The sequence below is a fragment of the Phodopus roborovskii genome, unplaced genomic scaffold (genome assembly GCF_943737965.1).
Source record: "Phodopus roborovskii unplaced genomic scaffold, PHOROB, whole genome shotgun sequence".
NCBI lineage: Eukaryota > Metazoa > Chordata > Mammalia > Rodentia > Cricetidae > Phodopus > Phodopus roborovskii.
Window position 1 is genome coordinate 3,284,190 of NW_026126511.1, and position 10,687 is coordinate 3,294,876.

Here is a 10,687-nt window from a genome sequence, read left to right on the forward strand (position 1 = left end):
TGGAGTAACTACACATTTTCACTTAGCACAGCCTAGAGCAAGTGCCCTGTCAAAATCAAAATGTAAACTACCGTCTCTCCTTCCTTCGTATCCTTGGAGGTTTGGGTCCAGGACACCTCCCAAACCAAAAACCTGCAACGCCCAACCCCTTACGTGAAATGCCATGTTTGGATTTAGCCTACACGGCCTCCTATATACCAGTTATCTCTAGATTCCCTGCAATGCCTAATATACTGCAGATGTTAGGCAAATAGTTACTGTATAGCATTTGGGAGGGGGAAATGAATCGCATAACAAACCCATAGCTCAGTACAGAATACCAGCAATAGTTTTGAACCATCTCAGGCTGAATGAATGAATGCAATGGTATGCTGATACAGTCCAGTCATTGTTTCTGCCTATATAGGTCAGCCATTACTTCTCTGTTATGTACTATGAAGATTTAAGAAGCTGAGTCTTAGCCAGAGAATTGGCAGTGAAGGAAAATTAGGAAGCATCAGGTGTGCTTCACAGGAGCATAGTCGTGTAAGGAAGTGACTAAAATTGAGCTCGTGTCGGAATGACTTTGGCAGCCATGTTTCAGGAGGGCGAAATAGTCGGCGCTGTAGCTGGATTTTTAGAAGTCTAATGTTCTGTAAGACTAGTAGGCTGGCTTGTGATTAGTTCATCTCGGTAGCAGCTACGGTTTTCTGTGTGTTTGGGTGGTAACGTTCCCAGGTGCACTGGGGATTAAACAGCCCAGAAGCATCACAGTTTCTCTGTTGATGTAGCAGTCAGCACTGGTTGCTTTTCTCATTGCTGTGGCCCAAACACTCGACAAGAGCAACTTGAAGGAGGAAGAGCTTCTTTTCACTCATGGCTCACAGGTCTGGAAGCAGCTAATGGAGTTCTGGGCATCCTCTTTCCCCTTTTAATCAGTCCAGTACCCTAGTTGGTAGTATGGTGCCCTCAGTTAATCTTCTGTGGAGGAGCCCTCACGGGCATGGCCAAGAATGTGCCCTGGTATGCTGTAGGCGCTCTTCAGTCCAGTCTTAGTTGGCAGCTGAAAGTAACCTTCGCGTAGTCCATCCTTCTAGTCCCAAGCAATGTGATGGAGCTGAACATCCACACAGGGCCAGTGATGTGGGGTCTGGGCTTGTCTTAGGATTTGGGATCCAGGAGATAACCTTAAGCAAGTCTTTTTCTGATTCCTAGTCCCCCACCCCACCCCCAGAGTTGGACTGAATTAGAGTGAACGTGAAAACCAGCCACGGTCGGATCCCCAGTCACATCTGGACGAGGCACTAATGGGGCCGTTCTCCTTGACATTTTACTTTGTTCGGTGCAGAGAATGCAGTCTGTGATGTAGTTGCAGCTCTGTTTTTTTTTTTTCCCCCTCCATGTGTTTTCCATTTCACGAAAGTAGATTCTTTTGTGCTTTGTCACCGACAGATAAAGCAAAAGCTATGGGCAGGAATGCATTCCCTCACAGTTATGGTCGGATGATGGCACAGTCCCGCTCTGCGGTGGTATGAGGAACTGATTGCAAAGGAGAGCCTGCTACAATTTCAAGGGTGCCGGGATAGGGCGGGGTGGCCTATAGCGCTAACCCCAGCTCCTAGGGCTTGCCCAGAATACACAGCGAGTTCAACGCCAGGATGGGAAGCTTAGTAAGGGCATAAGGAAATTTAGTTTTGCCTCAGATGTGTAAATCCGCTCGGCAGTGGAGACCCTAACACTGAGCACTGGCACCACGGGGTCCCCGGCTTCAGAAGCCTGTTGCTGGGAGAACGGGGAAAAAATGAAACCTGATTTCCCTTCTCCCCACTGGATCTGAAGGGAGATGTCTCACCTATATCCAGACACCCTCAATTGTCACACTTGTGTTACCATGGAAACCCAGCTCCTTTCCTTGTGTAAAAAATGTTTCCAAGGGTGGAATGGAGTGGGAAGTGTACTGTTCCCTGGCTTTGTGAGTCCGGCAAGAAGCAAACATGCACAGATTTTAGTGTAAACCAGTCTGCGGTGACATTTGTGCCTTAACCAGGGCGTCTCGGTTGTTAAATGCTGGCTCCCTTTGTGAACGGTCACAGGGAGGATGTTGAGCTTCAGGGAAATGCTGCTGGTGGCAATGGAGAGGATGGGGACCTTTCTAGGCCTCCGAGACCGCTCACACGCAGCTAAGTGGGCAGGCGTGAAGGATAGAGAAAGAAGATAAACATGGTCTTATGAAATCTTAACGTAGCTTGGTACTTTCGAAAGGAAGTGAACTAGACTGCAAGTACAATATGCAGAGTGTCTATGAAAGAAATCTCTCGGGTGAAAAACTGTTTCAAAGAGGCAGCTTTGAGGGATCATTTCTGAAAGAGAAGGCTTGCTGGTTAAGGGAGAAAAGGAAAAGCCTGGTGAAGCTTGAGAGCTCAAGGGTCTGAGGGAACAGAGCAGAGCGGTGGGTAGTGCCGCCGGTGGCGAAGCCAGGGAGAACGGGATTGGCATTAACAGCAGAGTTTCTGCCGCTGCCCATGGCTGTGCGGAGCTGAAAGACATGTATGTGAAGACCACCAGGCTGGGAGTGGCTGGGGCTCAGGTATCGGTTAGCAAACACCACATCTGTGACAGCGCAGAGAGCAGCCGGTGTCGGAGGGCTGCAAACACGCAGTGCCGTGCGGCCAATGGCATTACACTAATTGAGCATTTGCTCTTTCTCTACCTTCTAGGGACACGGCCTTAAACAGTTGACCAAAAGAGCTTTATTCTAGCAGGAGAGATACACATACTAGCAATTATACTGGATATAGCTGCAATTAATCCACAGTTAAGAGCACCAGCTCAGGAAGGGTGTGCAATGGGCTATACGTAAACGGTAACATGTCATATAACATATACAGAATTAAGATTACAGAAATGGTTTCAAGGCCTGATGATATTATATATCATTTACACAGGAATTTCTGGAGGTCAAGAGAAATGGGGGAGGGGGAGTGGGTTGGTCGGGGATTGGGGAGAGTTGATATAGAGCCCTTTTCTGAAGGAGGCAGCCAGAGGACAGCTTGGATCAGGCAGGAGACAGGGTGGGAACAGAAGAAACCAGGGTGCAGCAGGTCAAGGTAAAGGAAACAAACGAACAAACAATCTAATTGTTTTCTTTTTTCTTTACCAGTAAGTAAAACACACTAAAGCAATTTCTCCTTAAACATGTAGATTTATTCCAGATTGTGTGGTTGAAGGCAGTGTCCTGTATGTTTGCCTCCTCTGTCAGGATTTCTAATGCAAAAGTGGTCAAAATTCAAGGCTTGCCTGGGCCACATGAAGAGTTCAAGGCCGGGCTGGGAAACTTAGTAAGACTGTGTTTTTTAAAGTAAGGTTAAAAAGAGTTAATATGGCTCAGCAGTGTGGCATTTACTTGGCACTCAGAGGAAGACTTAGGTTCTGAGGTGGTTTGACTAAAAATGGCCTCGTGCGTGGGCTCACAGGGAGGGGCATGACTAAGTTATGTGTCCCTGTCGGACTGGTGTGTCCTTATTGGAGGAGGTGTGTCACTGGGGTGGGCTTTGAGGCTTCAAATGCTCAAGCCAGGCCCAGGCTCGCTCTCTGCTGCTATGGCTGAAGATGTAGTCTGCCCGCACACTGCCCTGCTCCCCACATGATGATGATGGACTGAACCTCTGACACTGTAAGCCAACCAGTCAAATGCTTTCCTTTATAAGAGTGGCGGTGGCCGTGTGTCTTCACAGCAATGGAACCCTGACTAAGACATGTTCAATCCCCAGTGCAAGATTAGCATAAAATAAAATGGAAGATTCTGGTGAGATATTGGTGTCTGTATCCTGATCTTCACCACGTTCACTCCTGTGTCCATATAAGCCCTATCCCAACAGTGCTTCCAGAAACTTCTGTCTCCATTCACGCGTTTGCGGGAAAGAGAAAGGGAAGTGTGGGCGGAGGAGGAGATTCAGTTTCCCCTGGGAAGTGTAACCCTGCTTGAGAGCGAAGGCCTGGCACCCAGCACTGGCTTGGCAGGGTCCCCCAGAAGTCTGTTGCTGGGAGAAAAGAGAAAAAAAAAGAGAAGCTTAATTTCTCTTCTCCCCACTCGCTATGTCCCTCAGCTGTCGCCATGTTGCCTGGAGAAGTTGTAGGAACGTGCATGCATGGACTTGAAGCCCAGCCTCACCTCCAAATTGTGGAAAGGGATTGGACGCCATGGGTGCCACCCAGGTCTTCAGTTCGGTGTGGAAGTCACCACCCGCCCATGCTCTCGAGGGAAAAGTCAGAGGCCAGAGTCTCAGAGCAAGACTGAGAAATGTATACGGAAGTGGGCACAGGTGTCTCCTTCAGGAAAGTTCTCACGTGAGGGCCAAAGTTTGATCCCTGGAATCCATGTAAAAGGACTTGTGTAAACCCAGGCTGGGGGGGGGCACAAACATGGACCCTGAAGCTCCCTGACCACATAGCCCATACTCTTGATGAATTCCAATCCAGGGAACAGTTCCACCTGGGGAAAAACAGAGGGGGACGGTAAAAATGTGTGAGGAACACCACCCAAGGTTTCCTGTAGTGAGTGAGTGCGTGCGTGCGTGTGTGAGTGTGTGTGTGTGAGTGTGTGACTGCGCGCGAGTGCATGTGTGAGTGTGTGCATGTGTGAGAGTGTGTGAGTGTGCGTGCGCACGTGTGTGAGTGTGCGTGCACGTGTGTGAGTGTGAGACTGTGTGCGCGCGCACGTGTGTGCGAATGTGCGTGCCTGTGTGAGTGCGTGTGTGTGCGCGTGTGTGTGACTGTGTGTGCGCGTGAACTTGCAGACATATGCACCTACACACAAGCATGTACATACACACATAAATATTTAGAAGGCAGAAAAGAGTACAAGGCTGCGTTTGAAATAAGGCATTATTGGAAAAGAGTGATTCATATTGTGGCGTCATAAGAGAATTCTTGTAAGTAGTGAGCTCAGGGCCTTGAATTGGAAGGACTAAACGTTCACAAAATAGAAAATGGAAGAGTAGACAAAAGGGAGACAGGAAGGGGAAAAATAAATAAATAAATAAAATTAAAAAAAAAAGGAAGACAGGAGGGAAAAAATAAAAATAAATAAATAAATAAGGGAGATAGGAAGGGAAAAATAAAAAATAAATAAATAAATAAAAGGAAGACAGGAAGGGAAAAGTTTTGCTTGTAGTTACTCCTGGTAGCTCTTCTGACATGCATTATGGGAATATGAAAAGAATCTAATTGAAAAGAAGCATTTCAACGGACTAGTAAGTATAAAAATGATCTTTTTGTACCTTGTTATAAAAAAAAAACATCAACAACAAAATGAAACTGTGAGGAATTACAAGTTATCGATAAATGAAATGTTTTAGGGGAAAAAAAAATCCCTCAGGTAATAGTAGAGAAAGTACAATACAAACTTGCAACAAACATCACAGATTTGTTTCCCGTTATGTATTCTCTGGCTAAATATGGTTATCATGATTTTTTTCTAACGTTATTTTCTATACCTATATTAAGAGTGTTACTACTCGCTTTTTAATGACCTGGGGCGGTTGAGAAGAAACCGTGCCCCAGGGGGAGCAGCACTAATGGGGTGTGGCCTTGTTGGAGAAGGTGTGGTTCGGGTGGAGGAACTGACTCCCATAAGTCCACCTTTGACCATCACACAGGCTTCACGGTAGTCCGTCCCGCAGTCAAAAGTAAATAAATACACAGAATTAGTGCCTTTTATTTTAAAGAACCCACTGATTGCCACTGCAATCCCAGGCGAAGCTGCTGTCCTGTGCAGGTGGAGGGACCCAAGACAGGACGCAGCCCTGAAACTCACAGGGCCTAAGAGTACGTAGGAACTAGTTGGTGGGAAGAAATAAAAGTGGGACTTTGGAGGACAAGGCCACACTGTCATCAGGGCACGGGACCCAGAGACACGATGATGGGAAAGCAGAGGGGAGGGGGAAGCGGCTCATAGAGGCAGGATGGCTGAGTTGGCTGTTTTCTGTTCATGAGACCCTAGGGTCTGTTTGTTGTCTCTTCCCATGACCACAAGGTGTCTGGGGTAGGTAAGGTCTGCAGTTCCAAGTAGCTGATTTCCTGGAGCACTGACCTTCATTTAGGGCCTTGTCTGTGTGCGTGTGTGTCTGTGTGTGTGCATGTGTCTGTGTGTGTGTCTGTGTGTTTGTCTTTCAATAGGTATGTAAAATCAAACATTTACTATTTGTAAGCCATAAAAATTTATTTAAAAATTATTCTTTGGTATGCATATAATTTTAGCATTCAGCGGTGATTAAAGTAAATTTGCATACTAATGAGATGGATTGCTTATTTATTTTTACAGAGCATTAAAGCCTGGCCAAGTGACAGTGCAGGGTGCATACTGTCTTTGCTGCTTTTCAGAGTTACTGATATTTTGATTTTATAATTGTCACTGTGGCAGAAGTATATTTAGGGACATTTCCCAAATTGTTGGAAATTCAGTGTAATCCCAAGCCATAATTCATTGAATTATTTTTTATATGAGTCTCAAGTGAGCAATTTAAACAGCAACTTTAAAAATAAAAAATTGAGCATATAATAATCTGACACACACTGAGGAGTAATGGTAGGAAAATATTAAAAGTCTTTTGTTTTCCCTAATTAAGCAATTATGTTGCCAGGATACATGAAATGGTATTATTCTTTAAACAATCACACCTACTTTTATTTCAATAAAATTAGTAAGGTTGTTCTGACAAGGTAAAAGTAAACCAGCAGTAATAAAACATTACCAAGGCAAATTTGAGTTTTAAAGATTAGTCTTGAAGGATAAAGAGCAATGGGATCATTTATAAAACTCTTAAGCATGTCCGTGATAGTTTTAGTCCCTTTAACATCCCATGAGCTTTCCCTTTTTGTTGCTGCTGCTCAGAAATCAAGGGCCTCTGAATTCCAGGACTTGGGCAAGTTTCTTCTCTCAGTGCTGCCTGAGGGCTGGTAAAGGCAGAGGGCTGCAGCTTGGCTGCAAGCAGGCTCAGGCAGGAGGAGCCAGGTCGCAGCAGCCAGGACTGGGACCTTGCCTCTGAGTGAGTCCACAGCAGCTGCCTGGCTGGGACCTTGCCATGGTGCTCATGGATTACACAATGGTCTGCTTCCCTATGGAAGTGTTGAGAGGCACAGTTGAGCATGCTAAAATGGCATTTCTACCTACTCAGAACATGATGCTTCTGTGTGCCCATATGCCCAACTTATTTTCAAATGTATCTGGGAAAAAATAGAAGAAAGAGATTCTTGGTACGGAAGCCATGGAGTAGAATGCACACAATCACTTACATCTCTTTGTAGGCCCCTTTGAATTTTTAAAGTTGACTTCAAAGGACCCGTATTTGTAACACACAGATTCCTTGGCATGGAGAACGTACATGTATCCAAGCTCATGGGACAGCCTGGTATATTTGCTTTTTAGTAACTTAGAATCCGGAGCACTAGACACTTGAAGAGGGGAGCAGAGATGTCTGTCTGGGAAAGCCTTTTGGACTCTAATAGAAATCAAATCTTTAGAGGATGACAACAGAGAAAAATGTCAGAAACGTAGATTCTCAGAGCATCTGAGCAAGGCAGGGGTGGCTCACCTAGGCTTGGAGGTGGCAGCTCTCTTTGTTGAATTGATTTCCTCATGAGGGGCATCCAGTGAATGAGAACCCTCCTCTAGGCCAGATGTACACTCAGTGTTAATGTCAGAGAGCTGCTGTGGCTTCTGACAAAGACTGAGCTATTCTGCTATAATGTGTTCTCACAACCTCCTGTTACATTCACATTAGAAATAAATGGCTTTCTACCATTACTCTCTCAGCCCAACCCTTACTCAGAGTCTAATTGCATCTAGCTGATGACAATGGCTTGTGGAGTCTTTGAATGTTCGAGGTCCTGCCAGATGCCCTGAGGGGAGATGGTTGTTGTTTCTGTAATAATGGAATGTATTCTCACTTTCAGGTTCAATAACCAGGCAATGGCTGGGTCATGCAAAGTGAGGACTGGGCTGCCACACACCTCCCAGCTAGCCTGGTGCTAGCCTTCTAGAAGGGTTTGAGCACTTCCTGCAGCCAGTCCACAAATACAGGAGGCATCTCCCTTGACAGGCATTTACTGCTATTCCTGTGCAGCAATCATTTCCCAGCTGTCTTCTAGAGAAACCAAAAGGCAAAATGGAGCAGCCCGGTTCCACCTTCAGACAGTGTCTAGCTTTCCCAGAAAACAGGGGAGCTTCACCTGTGAGTATGGGGGTTCCATACAATGAAGGGACTCAGGGACTTCCAAATGGGAAACTATGCGACACTGGCAAACTTGTCCCCCAAATAGCTTTATATTTAATTAGTTTGAAAATAAAAGCCCAGACCGTGCAATCAATCACTTAAATTTGGACAATTTTAAGAACAGGCCATGATGCTATTAAAAATGAGCTAAGGACAACAGGCCTTGGAATGGACTCAGGCAAGCTGAATCCCTCTTCACAGGTTTTAGTCATGGTTTCTTAGTAATGAGAACCCTGAGTAGTCATGGCATGGTTTTGTGCCCCTTGACTGGGGTGCTCAGCCTGTCTTCAGGCATGGCACTGGACTTAAGATTGGGGTCCTGTGACCCATGGAAAGCCTCAACCCCAGTTCCTAGTTTGTATTCTAGGTCTGAATTTCTCCTGTTTCTGTACCCAGGGTTTTTTCTCTTCTAGCTTCCAGTTTTGACTTTTATTTGTGTGTGTGTGTGTGTGTGTGTGCGCGTGCGTGCGTGCATGCACATGCTACAGTGATAGAAACAACTTGGGAGACTCGGTTCTCTCTCTCCACCACGTGACTCCTAAGAACGGGACAGGCTTGGCACCATGGCCCCTCTGAACCCTCTTGCCAGCTCTGACTTTCATATAGTCATATAGCTAACACTGTATGTGTTTGGGATGGGACCAATGGCTTTCCGTCTAGAATTGATGAAAATAAAGGTTTAGTTTCTGGTGTCAGGGTCCCACACTGCAATGTGCAATGCCTGTCATGAACCGAATGGGAAACAGGAGCCAGTGTTCAAGCCTGGGCACCCAGAGGTTTGTTTGTGAAGACAGAACAGCAGCCTTGCTCTAAAATGCTTATATCTTGAGTTAAAACCAAGGCTACGATGGTTGTGAGACTTCACAATCTAAACCCGGGTAAGGAACTGTTGTTTTACCGTGTCTGTCCCGGACTGAAACGGAAGAAAGCTGCGCTTGAGATCCCAGCCACTGGCTCTGCTTCTCTCCTGCTGACACAGAGCAGGAGGTGAGGACTCCTGGGGGACAGAGAGAAAGAGGGGGCAGCGGTTGGGACCCCACATCCTTTCCAATATACACACCTGTGACATCACTTCCTTCCCCCAGGCCCCACCTCCTGAAGGTTCCGTCCCCTTCCTGTAGGCCACAGACTGGAAACAAGCCTCTAGCAGGTGTCCTTTGCAAGTCACAGCTGAGTGATGGTGGTGGCAGTGGCACAGGCCTTTAGTCCCAGCACTAGGGAGGGAGGCAGAGGCAGGTGGATGTCTGTGAGTGTGACACCAGCCTGGTCTGAGGGAAGGGAGGGTGATGAGGGAGGAAAAGGGGAGGGAGGGGGAAGGAGAGTCGGTCAAATGACAATACTGGGGAGATCACAGACATGGGCTGTTACTCTTCAGTGCACGTGTGGACGCCTGACGAATAACCCTACCTTCCTGGAGCATGGGACATGTCAGGGTACAGACGGTGTGCTTACCCCTGTGGAGTCTTCGTTCCCACCAGCAAGTCATCGTTCCCAAACCAGGAGGCTCCACAATTTCATATTCTTAATATAGGACTTAGTACCCTGACCATGTCTCCTGAGAAAGCATGAGCAATGGGAAGCATCTGCCTGCAGCTTGCAGGGTTTCCCGGTTGTTATTTGCTTGTGGGTTTGGTTGGCTGGTTCCCTGAGGCTCGGTGACAGCTCCCAGCAGTCTGCACAGGCTACACTCTGACAGGGACTGATGAGGCTTTGGGGAGCAGGGATGCACAAAGACTCTCAATATTACTTTTTTTTTTTCCTTCTTGGCATTTAAAAATAGCAGATTACACAGTGGATAACTCCATCCTCACGCTGGGAGGGTACTGAAGCTGTATGTGCCAGTCTGCCAGCCTGTCTCTGGGGCCCAGAGGAAGAGTGGCAGCTGATGGCCTTAGCTGTGAGGACTTGCACCCAAGGACCAAGGTCTCCTTGTTCTGCAGCCTTGAGTGGAACCCAGTAAACATCAGCACACCCACATCCTCCTCACACGCCCACTCCCCGGTTCACAGGCCCACTCCCCGGCTCACAGGCCCACTCCCCGGCTCACAGGCCCACTCCCCGGCTCACAGGCCCACTCACCGCTCACCGTCAATGCATTACTACCCTGTAAAAGGCAAGCCAGGAAACAATCAGTGCCCATCGGCTGGAAACCGAGCATGTAGAATGTGATAGTGCATATCCACAGAACGTGAATGTTATCCAGCCATCGGGAAGAAGGAAACTCTCACATTGCTGTGATGTGAAGTTGATAGAATTCTTTCCCTGAGGAGAGGTAAGCAACATCTGTACCTTCCCTGTAAGGTTCCACTGACAAAGCATTTTACCGTCCCAACAAAGTAACCAGTAACGTTCCTGGGCTTATGTACAGAACTGTGGGGGTACCCCCCCCCAAAGCAGATGCACCAGAAAATCCTTATCCATCACGACGGCTTCCC